We start from the raw sequence: 15,447 nt of genomic DNA, 5'->3' as shown, positions 1-15,447 counted from the left end.
CTTTTGTTCCGACCTCAACAAGGTCAAAACGCGTCAACTGTAAGGTGCCGCAGCACACAACGAGAAACAAAGAATCCGCCTTCACAAACAAGGCAAGCAAAATATAGTCACGCTCGCAGATGGCGCCTAGATGACAATGGATCCACTGTACGGGCGTCGGGGCGGCGTAGCGGAGACTATTGGTCCCACCCCGTTAGAGTCGACGTCCCCATAAAGGGTTTTCTTTTCTTCACGTGTCTTGGTGTTCTCTTTCATTCAGTCGTCTACGCAACCTTCAGAAGATCCCGGCACTTTCTGGACTAAGCTACGAATCGCGCAGTTAGATCGCGCTGTCGACTACACCAATTACAACGCCGACATGGCTTCCCTCAAGGCGAAAATGAAAAAGGCCAGCCAGTTTCACTTCACCGCGCTACACCTGTAACGTAAACGTGAAGACACTTCTACAATTATTGACGTATTTTCATTCTTCAAACAATGATATCGCCTTGGTATGTCCTGGACTGTCCTGCGCATGTGCGTAGCTTGACGATCCCGTCGAGTGCGCCAATTAAATCGGCGCCAGCACACCCCAATGGCAAAATGTCAGCTCCCATGACGAATAAGCTTACTAACGTCATCCAATGACGCTCCCCGCGTGAACGTTGTCTCCGGCAAACATGCCGGCAAAGCCGTCCGATGGCAGCGCCACCGCAGCGACTCCCGTTTCACAACCCCGGGCGTCCCGCAGGGCGGGGAAAACAACCCGCTGCTGTTCGCGACTGCACACGCAGGCGACCGGTGTGTACACGTGCAGTTGGAGGCGACACAGCAGCCGCGTTCTCAAACAGCGCGCCAGTCGCATCGTCGGCATCGTCGCCTCCCTCCTCTCCACGTGCAAGGCTTCCCCGCGGCGCGAGCTCCCGTAACCTTTGCAAACGCCGCTCGAAGTCTCAATTTCGAGGCCGCCGCCGCGCCGCCGCCGTCGGAGCAGCAGGCCAACGTGCGCGCGGTTTCACGCACCTGCTCGTCTGACGACAGAACAAAGGGGCCGTCCGCGGGAGAGAGTGGCCTGCGTGGCGGTACGCCCGAAGTTTGCCGTACAAGCCACGAAAAACTTAAAGGGGCCACAAATACAAAAGACAAGCTTGGTTAATTAAAAAGACGGCTTTGTCGAGATATTTTATCACTAACTACGAACAAATAATCGAGATTTTAAGGAAAACATGAAGCAGTGGAGACTCCATGGCCACTTTTCTGGAGACTTCATGGCCACTTTTCTGAAGCAACATGACTATGCGACTGTTATGGGGCCTACCTCTAGCTCCGTTAAATCATATCACTTGAATGCTACCCAGCCGTTACCACGCTGACAACTGTTTTTAATGCTGGTCTACAACACGCCCCAGTATCGCAAAATGTGAAGCATTCTCAATATTTCTTGCGATTTACCGTTAACAAAGAATATTGTGAATGGAGCTGACTGACTTGCCGAAGCCCGGTTCTATCAAATTGAACAAAAAATACTTTTCCTGTACAAGGCACCTTAATTTGGACATGAGGACAAAAGCAATTTAGCTCATTTTGAAAGAATTGGCACTCTGCGCCATTCCAGCCACAACAGATGCTTTTTTTTGCCCTAAAAAATGCACAGAATGTTCGAAAACCTTTAAATTTGGCGCTACACGACGTTAGCAGTGATGCTACAGAGGAACCACTAAAAACAGAGTGATGAGCATTTTAACTGCCTGTTAGAATTACAATATGAAATATAGCACAAATACAGTTGCCCAGTTACGTTTCGTGGCGGTGGCTTTGGTCAGCAGCTGCCAATTACACAAGATTCCATGACGTCATTGAGACGTCGCCAGGAAAGTGGCAGGGGGTCACCCACACTTCACCTGTTTTCAACATCTAGATTGTTTTAAGTGCAGAGCGCTTTAGGGGCTCGCCTTGTCGTCGCAGCTTACTCGCTGGACCCAAATGAAGCCACACGGCGTTCCATTGTCGCGGCTGCCGTCGCAGCGTAGCCCAGAGACTTTGAAAGCCAAGCGGTTTATATAGTCATAAGCGTTCGAAACTCATGAACCACTAGCGCTTGCCATACATCTCCCCGTTGTTTAGCTCAAAGAAGACGGCCGGTACATTTGAGGCAAAATACATGCAATTAACCGGCAGCACCCGCGTTCATTTAGTTAGGAACGCTTGTTGGCTTGGTTTTTACGATAGTAAGCGAAAAAAAGTGCCAGTGCAATGCCGGCACGTGCGGGAGGAAAAGCAAGCACAAAAAGAACAGAACTCCCGATGGCACAGTTTCAGGCAGGGGGAGCGCGAGTACGGCGGAGGCAGGAAATTTGAATTGCATTGGGTGGTAGCCGTGAACGGATAATGACACTACAGCCCATTATAGCGAATCACTGCTCTGCACTTCCGACAGCTTTCACGTTGAGTGGAACGGCTTTAATTTTTTTGTTAGAAGTCTGCGATAAAATTGGTATCATTGTTATTGGGAAAATGCAGTCTTTTTAATGGACAGCCATTTATTTTGCCTTCATGGCCCCTTGAAGACAGCGCGTGACACTCAGCACGAGTTCGACGCTCTTTGGCATGTCGCAAGACTCAACCTTATGACTACCCAACGTTAAGCCTACAAACAGACACAAGGGCAATTTGCCAAGGCTCTCAGTCATAGTAACGGAGAGAAGAAAATGCACAAGGAGAAAGCGATGATGATGACACGCAGGGTCACGAGATTTCAGTACACGCCGAGCTTCGTGCTCTATCCGCTGCCTCACCCAGAGGCGCATCAGTCACCAGATATTCAAGGTGTTATGGCAGCAGTGGCGTTGAAATTATTTTTGCCCTTAGGAGAGTGAAAAATATGCTATCATAATCATCATCACCACCACCAATATCTCAATATTATTTTCTTATTATCATTGATTTTCTTTGTGTACTTCTGCAGGGGCTCTACAATGACTAGTATTCATAAGTAATCCCAATCGATCCGCTTACTGAAAAGCAAATCAACTATTCATTCAACCCCACAAATGCTCGAGAGCACACTAAAAAGGCCAGTTAGTGACTTTATGGCAACTGTGCCCTCTACATGAGGCAACAGTAGCACAAACAATTCTGTACCTTTTTATTTACCAATGAACCCATAAATGAACCCATAAAAAGAAATCTGCAAAATTAATACATACTTCCAGCGCACTTATATACATGCCTTCTAACCGCTAACATACTAGGAGACCTGCACACTGATGGTACCAAATAAAGGCTTACATGATGAATATTGACAAATCAAGAGAGTTAAATACACAGATTCGTTGAAAAAAGAAGTTATGCTATGTGTTAAAATGTCCATGTAGATCGAAACGTGTTATATCATTAGAGTATGTGTATGCACAACGAATCACTTGTTTTAATTTTGTACCGATAATTTCTGATTGTCAGGTGTACCATTATATTGGAAAAATTTCAGTGATGCATATGGATGCATTTATGCTTCGTAATATATGGCCGCACTTATAACAACTCTCCTGACAAGTTGATAAAGCGTGAGTAATTATGCGATTGATGCAATCCACTTAGGAAACCACGATTTCCTAAAAAATCTGAGCTGGTTAGCGTAAAGAGATGTTGGTCATGCTGTCCAGTGAAACTGGCTAGTATCATGATAGTATGAGTCTGATACAATGGGAAAAGCCAATACATCATTCATCATTTGATTGATACCGCAGGCATCGAATATTTTAGATGGAAAATTACCTTGTTCAGATGCTTGATACGAAGGCCTTTCAACTATTCATCTGCTAAAAACAGCCTCCTAGCTTCTATGCCACCCCCCAACACTACCCCTACAAGAAGGGTCTGACACATTAGTAAGAGAACCCCGGGTCTTCACTCTTTAAAGGAACGCTAAAAAACTACTGAAATTGCTAAGCAACTGTTACTGAGATGTGAAATGGCAGGCTACGCATCAGTGTATGTTACTGTCCGTCGTTTCGCATTTTGCTCCACAGTCTTCGTTGCTGCAGATGGTATGACCAGGCAGAGTGGACGCTTCATATACTGGAAGGCGTTAACCTCCTCTCCACCCCTAATCTTTCATCTTAACATTCATCTATTCGTCTCCTCCCGCCCAATAAGAACCAAGAATTTCTCCAAACCTCCCAGAACGCCACTCTCCTCAATCATCGCTTCACTCTACACTTTCCCACATGCTGCAGCTGCAACCCTACGAACCACTACAAAGTGCTCAGTGAGTAGCATGGCAACTGTTCACATCAAATATGTCTCAAATCTCACACAACCAAATTTCTATACCCTCTTTGACCGCAGTGATTAACTTGTCTGGAAATGAGTGCCGTCACGTGTGGCCTAGTGATATACCAACACGAAAGTCAAGCAAATACTATATGAGTGGAAAACAACAGGTAGGTGATCCCAACACGCAATAGGAGCGTGTGAAGAAAAGACAAATGCACTACCTGGAAACATAATCATTCGGCGCAAGTTACAGCAACCACAGAACCTTTCCGTAGCCGGGATAAAAATTGACGGAAATATTGCTCTTCCTACTTTCTTACAGGCGAAGGTTTTCAGTGTGGCCTTAAAGGAGCCATGAAGACAAAATACAAGTTGGGTTTATTTGAAAGACTACTTAGTCCTGATAACAATGATACCAATATCATCGCAATCTTCGAACAAAGAAAGGAGATACTGAAGAAAACATGTGAAGCAGTCGCGAGCCCCTAGCCAATTTCCCGCAACTTTTCTATGACGTGACGGAACCTTGTTTGTGCGATTGGCGGCCGCCTAACTGACCTGTCGCGACAACACATGACTGGACGTCTGTAATGGGGCCTCTAGTTCCATTTGACCACATCACTTGAATGCTAACGTGCAGTGAACGCACTGAAAATTATGTTTTATTGTTGGCCCGTATGACGTCATTCTTGCTCATAACACGTCACTGTGGCGCAAAATTTGAAAGTTTTTAAATACTTCTTGCTTTTTTTTTCGTTAAAAAAAAAAAACATCTTTTGTGGCTGTAATGGAGCTGAGTGAGATGCTGAATTTTAGTTCTTTCAAATTAAAGTTGTATTTTCTCTTCATGGCCCCTTTAAGCTCTCTAAAATGGACTACACGCGCTGGTCTGGAACAGATACAACATGCAGACGAAACTTGCCACATCAGAATATGACGTACCAAAACATGGGGGTTTGCGATGTGAGGAGGCTATGCATTTGTTTGCAGACAATGCTTTCCCAGCAAAGCTTCAATATGCAATAATTTGGCAGCAACCTCCCTTTTCCGAATTTACAACCCCGTGAAGATGCAGTGTGCACAAAAACAAGCTAGCTTCATTCTTGCGGTCGCAAGAAACAAGACTGCAAGGTTCTTTATAAACCCAATCATCAATAAACATTCACCAAAAACACGACTCTGATGATGTTTCTTTACAGCTTTTCATTGTCACTCACAATCTAGTGCACCATCCATGGCCTAAATGCAGTCGAAATACCTGAAGCAAAGACTCTAAATTTCTTCCCTGCCAGTAAGGCTCATGATGATTAGAACACAATGACACAAACATTTCTAGAGTTTAACTTGCACCAATGTCAGGCTACAAATGTTCGAGTTCAATCAGTGTGGATGGGGGCCAAGTAAGGAGGTGTCCGACTAGCTCAGCCCTGACCGCTAAGAGAAATTCCATTCCGCGGTCACAGAAGCCTCGGTGAGTGACCCTTGTTCTTGTATCGATGGAGAAATTTTCAACTGAAATAAGGTATTTACCATCCCTTTTCCCTTCACTACAAAAACATTAAAATGGAGGTGAAAAGAGCTTGAAAGCATGTGCCTGTGGCCGAGTGCTCCCCAGAAATTTTTGAGGGGTACGCATTTCAAGAACAAGGCGATGTTGAATTGAATTACAAATTTTCGTCACGCAGATGTATCAACTCTGGTAGAATACTGAGTATTGTAGTGCTGTGGCATGGTGAAGAGCAGAAGCTCTTGAAATAAAGAAGCAATAAGCACAAGCACTGCCTGCTGCTGGCAATCTTCGCAACTTCAACGCCATTTGTTCGGACTCCTTTTCACGTAACGAGATGGGTGGGATGAACTGCCGTTGCTCTCGCACAGTGGCTGTGTTTAGTTTCTCCGGTGCACATTTTAAATGGGTCAGTCGGAGCTGTGGGTGGTCTACAGAAGGCAGTGGTCAGTGAAGCGTAGGAGTCGGTGGCATTTCCACCGCCGCCCACCATGGGGAAAGCCCCGGCCTGTGGTCACCTGCTCTGCCCACCACGATACTTTCAACACGTCCACCACCTAAAGCCAGCACATTGAAGGTAACGTCCAACCATCGGAAGAGGCTTTGAAATACTCAGCCAAGTTTCAGTAACCAATGTATGGTGCCTAGAAGAGAAAAGCAAGTAATGAACCACTATCGATATTAGCTGTCAACTCCTGCGTTCTGCAGTCTTAAAGCACAAGTTTCATTCCAGCGGGATTAGAGAGCGGAACACAACCAAAAGAAGTCATTAAGCACTTGCTTGAATGCAGTGGCATGCATGAACTAATTTAAACGGGAATGAAGAGACTACGGTGAAATGCCTTTCGTGTGCCACAGCCGTTAGACCCAAACACATGTGCATGCCTTACTGCAAAAAGGCAACAAGGAGATGTGAAGCCTGTACAAATCTGAGTTTCACTTAAACTTGCACATGCAGTTGAACACGGAGAAGCAGGGGGTACAGCAGTGAGAATAACCTAATTCTGTAACAGTTAGAAACTTCACGGATGGCTGCAAGCTAATGAAACACGGAAAACCGCAAACTAATGCAAGAAGTTGGACAGGTCGCTGTTTTTTCATCACAAGTTCGTTGCACAGCAGTACCAAACTAGAGGCAGCATGACGCAAACAAAGCGAAAGAAACCTGCCAAGCCCACGTAACAAAGAGCAAACGTGAGGCTGTATTGTTTCAAAAGGGACGGCCAAAGAAAAAGAGACCCACCAAAGTGTTAAAAACGCGAGGCTAGTTGTATTGTTTCAAACCGAGAGAAAAAGAGGGAGTGAAAAGCCTCGTTAAGTTAGGCCATCAAAGTAAACACATCCATCACGCGGTGAAACAAAGCGAACGCGCCAACCCCAATTCATCACCGCCGGGCGTGCCCCGAACAGATGCGAAGTCCCTATCAAACCCGCTAACAACGAAGTTGCAGCAACTGTAACAGCAGCACTCGACGTCCCAAAATAGACCCGCACCTCAAATGAAACAGGGAGCAGTCAGCTCACTTGGCATATACAAAAACCACACCCACGCCACATCATTTCTTAGATCGCACTCTTACTTTGTACGTCTAAGGCAAGCCCACGGAGGAGTACTGAACCATTTTCGAAGCTCAACCCAAGGGGTCAACCACTCTCCTCGTCTATCACTTTGTTGCGAGGCTCCGGCTAAATTTGTGTAGCAAGAACTGAAGTGCGGAGTAAACAGTTTGCAAATAGTCAACCGCCGCGAGGAGCCAGCCAAAAAGTGAAACGGGGAAAGCCGGGAAGGTGCGTCCCATGCAGCCAAAAATAATCCCCCTCGCTGCGCTGGAGAGAAAACGAGAGATATCACGAAGCAACCCAGACTGACCTGTCTGGAACGAATTCTCCCCCGCAAACTGATGCTTTTCTCATCCAGTGCTGAGCAAAGCCGAAACTAACCCAACTGCAAGCCTCTGTGCACAGGAGAACACACTGCCACACTGAGACAAAGTAAGGCCTCAAATCTGCAAAGAATAATTTATGAAGAATTTTGTTGGTCGTCAAGCGAATTAGCATTCACTGCTCAACTCTAAATGAATGGCGAAGACACAGACCACCGAGAAGCGCACAACCTTGCAGAGAGAAAAGCCAGGACTCCACTAGTGAAAGATTGGTCTGAACTGTCAGAGTGAACAGGCATCTCAGAAAACCCTCTCCCAATCCCCAGTACCACTACAATAAGAGGTACACAACAAAGGTTATGGCAAAGCTGTGATCAGCAAAACTTACAAGATATAAAAGAAGCCCCCAGCATCGAAGCTACGGCGTTTTGTTTTCCCAAGAGCCATCCATCTTACCCTGACCATTACCTCCAAAAGACAGTTCACTACAGATGGCAGGAAGAAAGAGGAGGCTGCCAAGAACCGACAGGGAGGCCAAAAGCTGCCACTTTCCAGTTCCAAAAGCACGGTGTCATTCACGACAGCGAGAAACAAGCACAAAAGAGCCAGCCAAGAGGCCCCCTTTCCACCGAAACTGCTGACAGGACTCGTCAGACGGCGCTTGTGAAGTCGTCTGCGCAATGAGACGCCCGGCTGCACGGACAAGGTCCTCGGAAAAGCAAGGAGCGGTGTTTACGGAGCAAATTGCACCTGGGACAGCCGGAGAGTCAGGGGAACGGAACGTGAATTTGAAGAAATTTGAGGAACAAGCAAGCCGGAAGTGTTCAGCACTATTTCGAATCAAGCAACGGCGAAGGTTCTTGTAAACCAATGTTACCGTTCACCAACGGTATCGTTATGGAAGCCTGTGCTCTCACAGTCTCCCATATCTGAGGAAGTATTGAGAGGGGCAGTGTAAAAGACACAATTGCGCTCACTCATGTATGCCTCTTAAGTCAGCTCAAGTCACACAACTGGAGCAGTGGATGTTAGTGCCATCAGGAAAGCCTCTTCTGAGCAACGTGAATTAATAGTTGTTTGAGTGTGCTAACGTAACTGCAAACAGCTTTTGCTCAAAGCAACTCGAAGATAAACAGTCATTTTTAGGGTTTTCATTTTTTCTTTTCTTTCGTAAGCTTAAGTAGTAACTTTATGCTATCGAGGTTGCTGATCAACGCAACAATGTTGCTCCTCACAAGCCAAAAACAAAACCCAGCTCGAACCTGATTTTATGACGCTACGAAACTTTCATAAAATCGAGGAACACAAGGCTGTCTCAAGTAAACACACTTATTTTATAGCAAAAAAAAAAGTCATTTTTTTTTTGCTTTACACTGGTGCGCGAACAATGGCCTTAGAGAGTCGCATCGCTCACAACTGCATTGACAGCCTCCTTTCACCTTTTGGCATGCTGCACTTAACGTGTCCCTTGAGTCTGCTTTTCCTAGGGCGGTTAACCTTGTACACACTTCCTCCGCAAGTTGTTTTTCTTGGTGGCATGAAATAGTGCAGTGAGCAAGGCTATCTCCTTCACGCTTTCGGTGGAAAAGATTAGTACAATTGGGCCGGATGGTCAATTTTTGTTTGTAAGATCAAGTTCCCAAATACATATGGTCCAGCAGATAACATTTGGGGAACCGAAATTAGTAGAACTGGGTTTTCTAAAATAGGCTTTCGAATGTGTAAACAAACAGAGTTGCTAACTAAAGTTAATGGTAAAAGCCAGGCATACAAGCACATGAATCAATTCTTTCGGTGGCACTTCACAAAGATTTCAGTTAGACGTTCCCTTTGTGCAAGAAGTTTCGTATCTGAAAAAGTGTGAGAGGAGGAGATATGGTCCCTATGCCTGCCTAGAGGGGGTGCTTCGGAAACTGATATTAAAAAAAAAAGGGGGGGGGGGGCTTACGAATAAACGGGGAACACTTGTGCCACTTAAGATTTGCAGATGAAATCATCTCATTGATTCGACCAAGCAGGCACCGCCAAAAATGCTCAGCGAACTTCACTTATAGGTAATGAAATTTTTAAACCAGTGAGTGCACAACTACTTTGGTAATGTTATCAGAGCTAATCCAAATCATGAGAAGGAAAATTAAGTACAGAATTTGTGTGGGCTGGCCTGCGTTGGGGGGGTATTCAGAAAGCATGAGCAGTGAGCTACCTGAGTCGATGAAAAATCTGGCATACACCCAATATAAACCATATGGGGCAGAAACTTGGGTACCTTAAAGGAAAGCTTAGGGTGGTCAACAAAAGCCACAGAAAAAAAATGCTGGAGCTTACAATTAGGCAACAAACTTGGTATGAAGACATTCCAGCTCAAATTAAGCATAAGAGGTGGGGCTGGGTAGGTCATGTGATGCGAATGTTGGACCACTGGTGGACCGTCTAATGGAGTGGCTACCGAGAGGATGGCAAGCAGATTTGGGGTAGGCCATGGGAATGATGAAGGGCCAATATATGGAAATTTGACGGCACGGAATCGACTGAAAGCTCACGACAAAAGTGGCTGGAAATCTCAGAGAGAGAGTCCTTTGTCCTGCAGTGGGAACAAATGGGCTGTGGATGAGGATTGTTATGGTGCAATAATAGATCTTATCACTAATTCTCAATAGCATTTGATTCTGATTATGAGGTTTAACTCGTCCACACGGACAATGAGGCCCACCATAGTGGTGGGTTCTGGATTAATTTTGACTAACTGGGGATGTTTGATGTGCACCAAAATCTCGAAAACGCCGGCGTTTTCACTTTTCCCTCTATCAGAAAAGCGGCCGCCGGAGCCGTGAATCAAACCCGCGTCCTTGGGCTCAGGAGTACAAAGCCTTAGCCACTGAGCCACAATTCTCAATGCCATGCTGGTAGCAAAGAAACAATGGGACAAATTTAGTTCACATGTGTGCAGGTAACGCAGCACTAGGAAATGTGTAATAACCATTCCGAATACAACATCAGCCTGTGGTACGATTGCCCCTAAGTTACTTCAGCATCTTCTTTTAAACTCCTCTGTAGTTCCCCATGGAGCTACTACGAAGTCTGTATTAGAGTAACTGGTTAGCAGTGATTAAGTTAAAGTTGCAGCATGCCACCACCCATTTTTGAGCACGATTAATGATTTTAAGCCCTAAAACTGCCCACTACTACTGTCTGACTTACTTCCGCTAACTGCAAGAAGAAAAGAAAATGGAGAGAAATTGAAAAAAAAAAAAATTCTGTACCATAAATTGTAGCAAGAATCAATGGGTTGTCATCGCAATGTGCCAGAAAATAAATGGACTATGGAGTACACAAAGCCCGTAACTACAACTTCATAGGCGCGCATGCAGTTACTTCATTAAAAGGTGTCAAGGAAAACACCCACACAGCCTAGCTGAAAAAGCTGGGAGGCAATAAAAAGTGCCCGCTTTTCAGCCAAAACAATTTCCCTGATCCCTCAGTTAAAATCATTTAACAAGGCTGACCCACACACACAACAAAAATGCCCGGGCAAATGATAACGTTGCAAACTCCACCACGTACTCTATTTGACACCACTATGCTCCAACGTCACATATGGATACACATCGATGGTGTTTTACTATAGGAACGAAGCTACACTGGTCCACGCCTTGTAAAGACACCATCAAGGTATGTGGTAAACACGATAGATTCCGCAGTTCCAAAGAACACCACCAAAATGTACCAATGCAGTGTACTAAAAACGATTACCTTGACAACAAACACTGTAGCATGTTCCCTTTCTGCGAAGAACATGCTTTGCAGGAGTGATTTACAGCTATGACTTTCACTGTAACGCTCAAGAGTGGTAAGAGACGCTGTCATTTCAGACAGATAAAAGTACCGGTTAAAGGTAAACAGGGGAGCTAAAAAACATTAAATGACTGCTAGCAGATCAAACTCCAGTTGGCAGGCATGACCCCATAGTTACTTGGAAAGACTAGCAAGCTAGTGATGCAGTTGGCCTGCTGAACACTGTTTCTGCAGCGAATTCGAGGAAGCTGACTATAAACACCCTTTGTATCTAGTTCATTCCTTAAAAGATGAACACGGCAGATGGTTCTGTGAGCTACAGTAACCTCGGCAGTGTCAAGGTCCCAAACAACCAGTGAACAGCTAGACTCGTACAATACCACTCCAAAAGTTTTACCACTTTTACTTTGCGACCATCAAGGCTTCACCTCTAGCTTGCGTTGCAAAGGAAGGGTTCGCATCTAAGCAAAGAAATGCACGCAGAGCTCTCAGCAGTTATGCAACACGACACCACCTCTAGTAGGTTGTCAACTGCAGTTAATTTGTAAGGCCAAGATATATACTGCTGATTTCTAAATGCCCCTATTCGAATTCATTTCTTGACCAACAATGTTACTCATTCATCCACATAGTTATGCCCTTACTACTCGTCATATTATTCCTTCGCATTCACTTTGTTCCATTCATTGGGTACCTATATACGTGTACCGGCTGTGTGCCCGGCCCAAATCTACTTCAACCTGTTAATTGGAGTCAGAGTATCCTCCACACGAGGGTTTTTTTTTTTTTTTTTGGTGAAGCACACATCGACTTTCCAAAATGTCAACATGTTACTCAAGCTCGTGGGCTTGAAATTAAATCGAAAGCGATGTCCTGAAATGCAGACAAATCACAGGCAGCACGAAGCAACGCATCAACAACCGCCCATCGCTGCTTCATCAAACCCACAGCATGCCAGCTGCATTCAGGGTGAACCATTGCACGCTAACCAACGTCATTACTTGCAACTCGACCTCTCCTCACACGGCTGTTTTTTTTTTAGCGCTAACGCTGCAGTCGTTGGCACGGCACACGCAACGCCGACAGCCGAGACTCATCGCCGATTCACCGCTCCCGCATTTTCTCGCGGCGCTGCCCGGGGACGAAAACCGACACGCACGTGACGTGATCGACACGGAAGCACGACCTCGCCTTCGTCGAGTGGCCGTGGCATTCGAACCCGCGACGATGCAAGCACGAGGCAATGCGGCGTGTGCGGGCAACTCATTAGCGCGGTGCTTGCACAGATTACGGCGGAAATCTGCGATCGGTACGTTCCCTCCGATCGCGACGCTGCGAGCACGTTTCGAAGCAGAACGAACCAGTACATCGAATCACGATTTGCCACGGACGAACGAAAAATATGCGTCCGTGGAACGGGGCGATCACGATTACAGCTATCTGAGCCGGCGAGTTCGGTTCGCTGGAGACTTGAGACCATGCGTGCTCTATGAGAGTTCCGACTCGGGAGGCGAAAAAAAAAGAAGGCGCGCGTAGGGCTACGGGGAAGAAAGCCAGGAACGTCTTCCAGGACCGCGTGCTGTCCGTCGACGGTCCCCATTAGCCTAAAATATGTGCAGTCTCCCCGAACAACGCGGTTCACGCTCGGCGGACGCCCATATTTTTTTCCCCGTCTTTCCTCGACCCGGGCGTTTTCGAGATCGGTGCCGATTCGGTCGAAGCCGAATCGGGGGACATGCCTTTTGTTTCCTCGCAATTCGTATATACCAGCTTCGCTCGCGGGCAGTGCGCTCAGAGGACTGCGAGGCGTGCTCGCGATTTAACCGGAATGCTCAGTAGCCGACGAGAGAGGTCAAGCAACTCCGTTAAGGCACCGGTTGATACCAGCTAGCGCGTTGCGCTAGGGGGGGTGGCATTTAGCACTTTTTTGTTGTTCCTCTACAAGCTCGAGCGAGGATCGCATTGCTCGGCGTGGCTGGAACGCCCGCAGGTTAACTCAACCCAGCGTAGAGACGTCGCCGATTGGGAAACGCGGAGCGCAGGTTAGGTGCAACTTTCTTAAATGGCATGCCATGCCGGCAGACCTTTAAACGTGCGGGCCCGATGCCGCATAGGCCCGGCGCGCTCCCGCCTTCGGGAGGGCCGGTACGCTTAGATATTGGAAAGATAGGTAAAAGGCACATTACCTACAGAGCACAAGGGACGCAGACAGACAACACACATAGACGCACAAACAAAACAACACTAGAAAAAACACCACGGACAACACCAAACAAAATGGCGTGGCGAGGACTTTGCCGTTGGATGGCAGCACGGGAGGCGGACAGAACAGCAAAGCAGAAAGAAATCATTTCGACGCTCGCATTTTGCGCGATCGTGACGCTCCGAGCGAGCGATGCCGCTTTCAACAAGTGCATCGTTTTGTATCTTTATTTATGTACGCAGCGCCACAGCTAGCGCAATAAAAGAAAATTGTAGGAGGTACTATAAAGTAAACGGCAGGGTTATGTTTAGGTACTTAACCGGAGTGCCAGGAGAGGACCAGTGAAAAAACAAAACAAGATCAGAACGATAACAAAGTAAACAAAATTTGGCCGCGGCGAAAATCTTGTGACTTGAGCGAGCGTCCTCACGACAGAGCTCTAATCCTTGCTCAAACAAGATACGACCGCGCAGATCTAGCAGGCAGGAAGCGGGTTTAGAAGGGGATTGCGTGACGTAATTAATCGATACATTCGATTTTTGTTTTAAGCGCGCAGGGCGAAATGTTAAGAAACGGTGCAGCACCGGGGTTCTTATTTGCCGTCTCCGAAAGCCACATGCGCGTCTGCGAGCCAAGTGTATACGCAAGCGCGATACCTCGCCGCTTGCCGCGTTGGCGCATCGGTGGCGCGCTGTAGCATATTCAAGAACGTGATAGAAAGCAGCGGGGACCAGTACGTACCACATTTAAGAGACGCCGGGACACACGAGAAAGTAATCCAGAAGAACGGCGACACGAAAACACCTACGAAAAGCAGACGATAGCACATAAACAGATACACGTGAAGCCGCACGCACGTATCTAATAAGCCTCTGTGCCTTTACCCGCAGTTTCGTACCTGGTATTGAGTTCCCGGCGTTTTATTAGACACTTTTAAATCAACTAGTAAACGATTGACCTACGATTGACCTACTTTAATCACGGCCACAACTTCCACATACGCTGTCGATTGGCAATATATTTTCAAATTGAATAGGTTAACTTTCGCAGAAATGTGCAACCTAGAAACGGCAGCTGCGGTGGGCCAAAGCGGCGCATCCCGAACCGCGCTGCTACAATTGCGCGTGTATCATTGTTAATGTCAGGTGTGTTGCGTGACATTAGAAACAAAGAAAAGACAAGCAGGCTGTTCACATTATGTACATTTCTTTTTTTTTTATAAAACCCACGCTTTCAAAAGCAGACAACGACATCCCCAACATGAGCGACCAGAATCTTCCGTCTTTCCTTGAAACAGCTGTGCAGACGATATCTTGTCATCAAGCACTGTTAACACGTGGAAAAGCATGTATCTCACATAAATAACGGAAAACAATTGTTCACATCTGAAAAGCAATATAACACACAAGCTTGCAATTTTTAGAGCAAGATTTGTCTTAACAAAACATATTTTAAATCAGAAAAAAAAAATGCAAATGGCATAAAATGCCACGCAGAAGGTGGAAACAAACATGGTCACTGCTTTGGTTAAACACAAGGCTCATAAACTCTCAATAAGCTGCGGTGCCATATACTCCAAAACCTACGGCCATTTTCCATGGCCTTACACATTTCAGTCTTTTGCCTTACAAAAATATGCATTTGGCATCCCCTAAGCAACAATGTGAGAGCTGTTCTATCCTCTCTAATTACACACAGCTACGGGCAAATCTGAAGGCTCCTCACAACCCTCCAAGCATGATAAGCACAAGCACTTTCAAATACAGTTTCGTACAGTCACGCAACACATTAGAAACATCTCATTCAGC

At 46.2% G+C, this 15,447-nt stretch overlaps 1 protein-coding gene across 5 annotated transcripts in view; it reads right to left on the bottom strand.

The window, feature by feature from the left end:
• The window catches only part of LOC144142598 (CUGBP Elav-like family member 1-A), a 479,679-nt gene extending 465,168 nt beyond the window's left edge, over positions 1-14,511 (bottom strand). The window contains exon 1 of one of the 5 annotated variants that reach the window (XM_077674225.1): positions 14,381-14,511. The gene's annotated coding sequence lies outside the window, so the exon portion shown is untranslated. Of the gene's footprint in view, positions 1-13,622; positions 13,772-14,380 lie in introns of those variants that run through there. The other 4 variants (XM_077674223.1, XM_077674226.1, XM_077674222.1 and 1 more) reach the window with 4 other exon arrangements.
• Positions 14,512-15,447: the final 936 nt, after the last annotated feature.

This window comes from Haemaphysalis longicornis, unplaced genomic scaffold (genome assembly GCF_048455015.1).
Source record: "Haemaphysalis longicornis isolate Haplotype H1 unplaced genomic scaffold, Haemaphysalis longicornis Haplotype H1 scaffold_6, whole genome shotgun sequence".
Classification (NCBI taxonomy): Eukaryota; Metazoa; Arthropoda; class Arachnida; order Ixodida; family Ixodidae; genus Haemaphysalis; species Haemaphysalis longicornis.
This window is presented reverse-complemented; position numbering and strand designations above follow the sequence as displayed.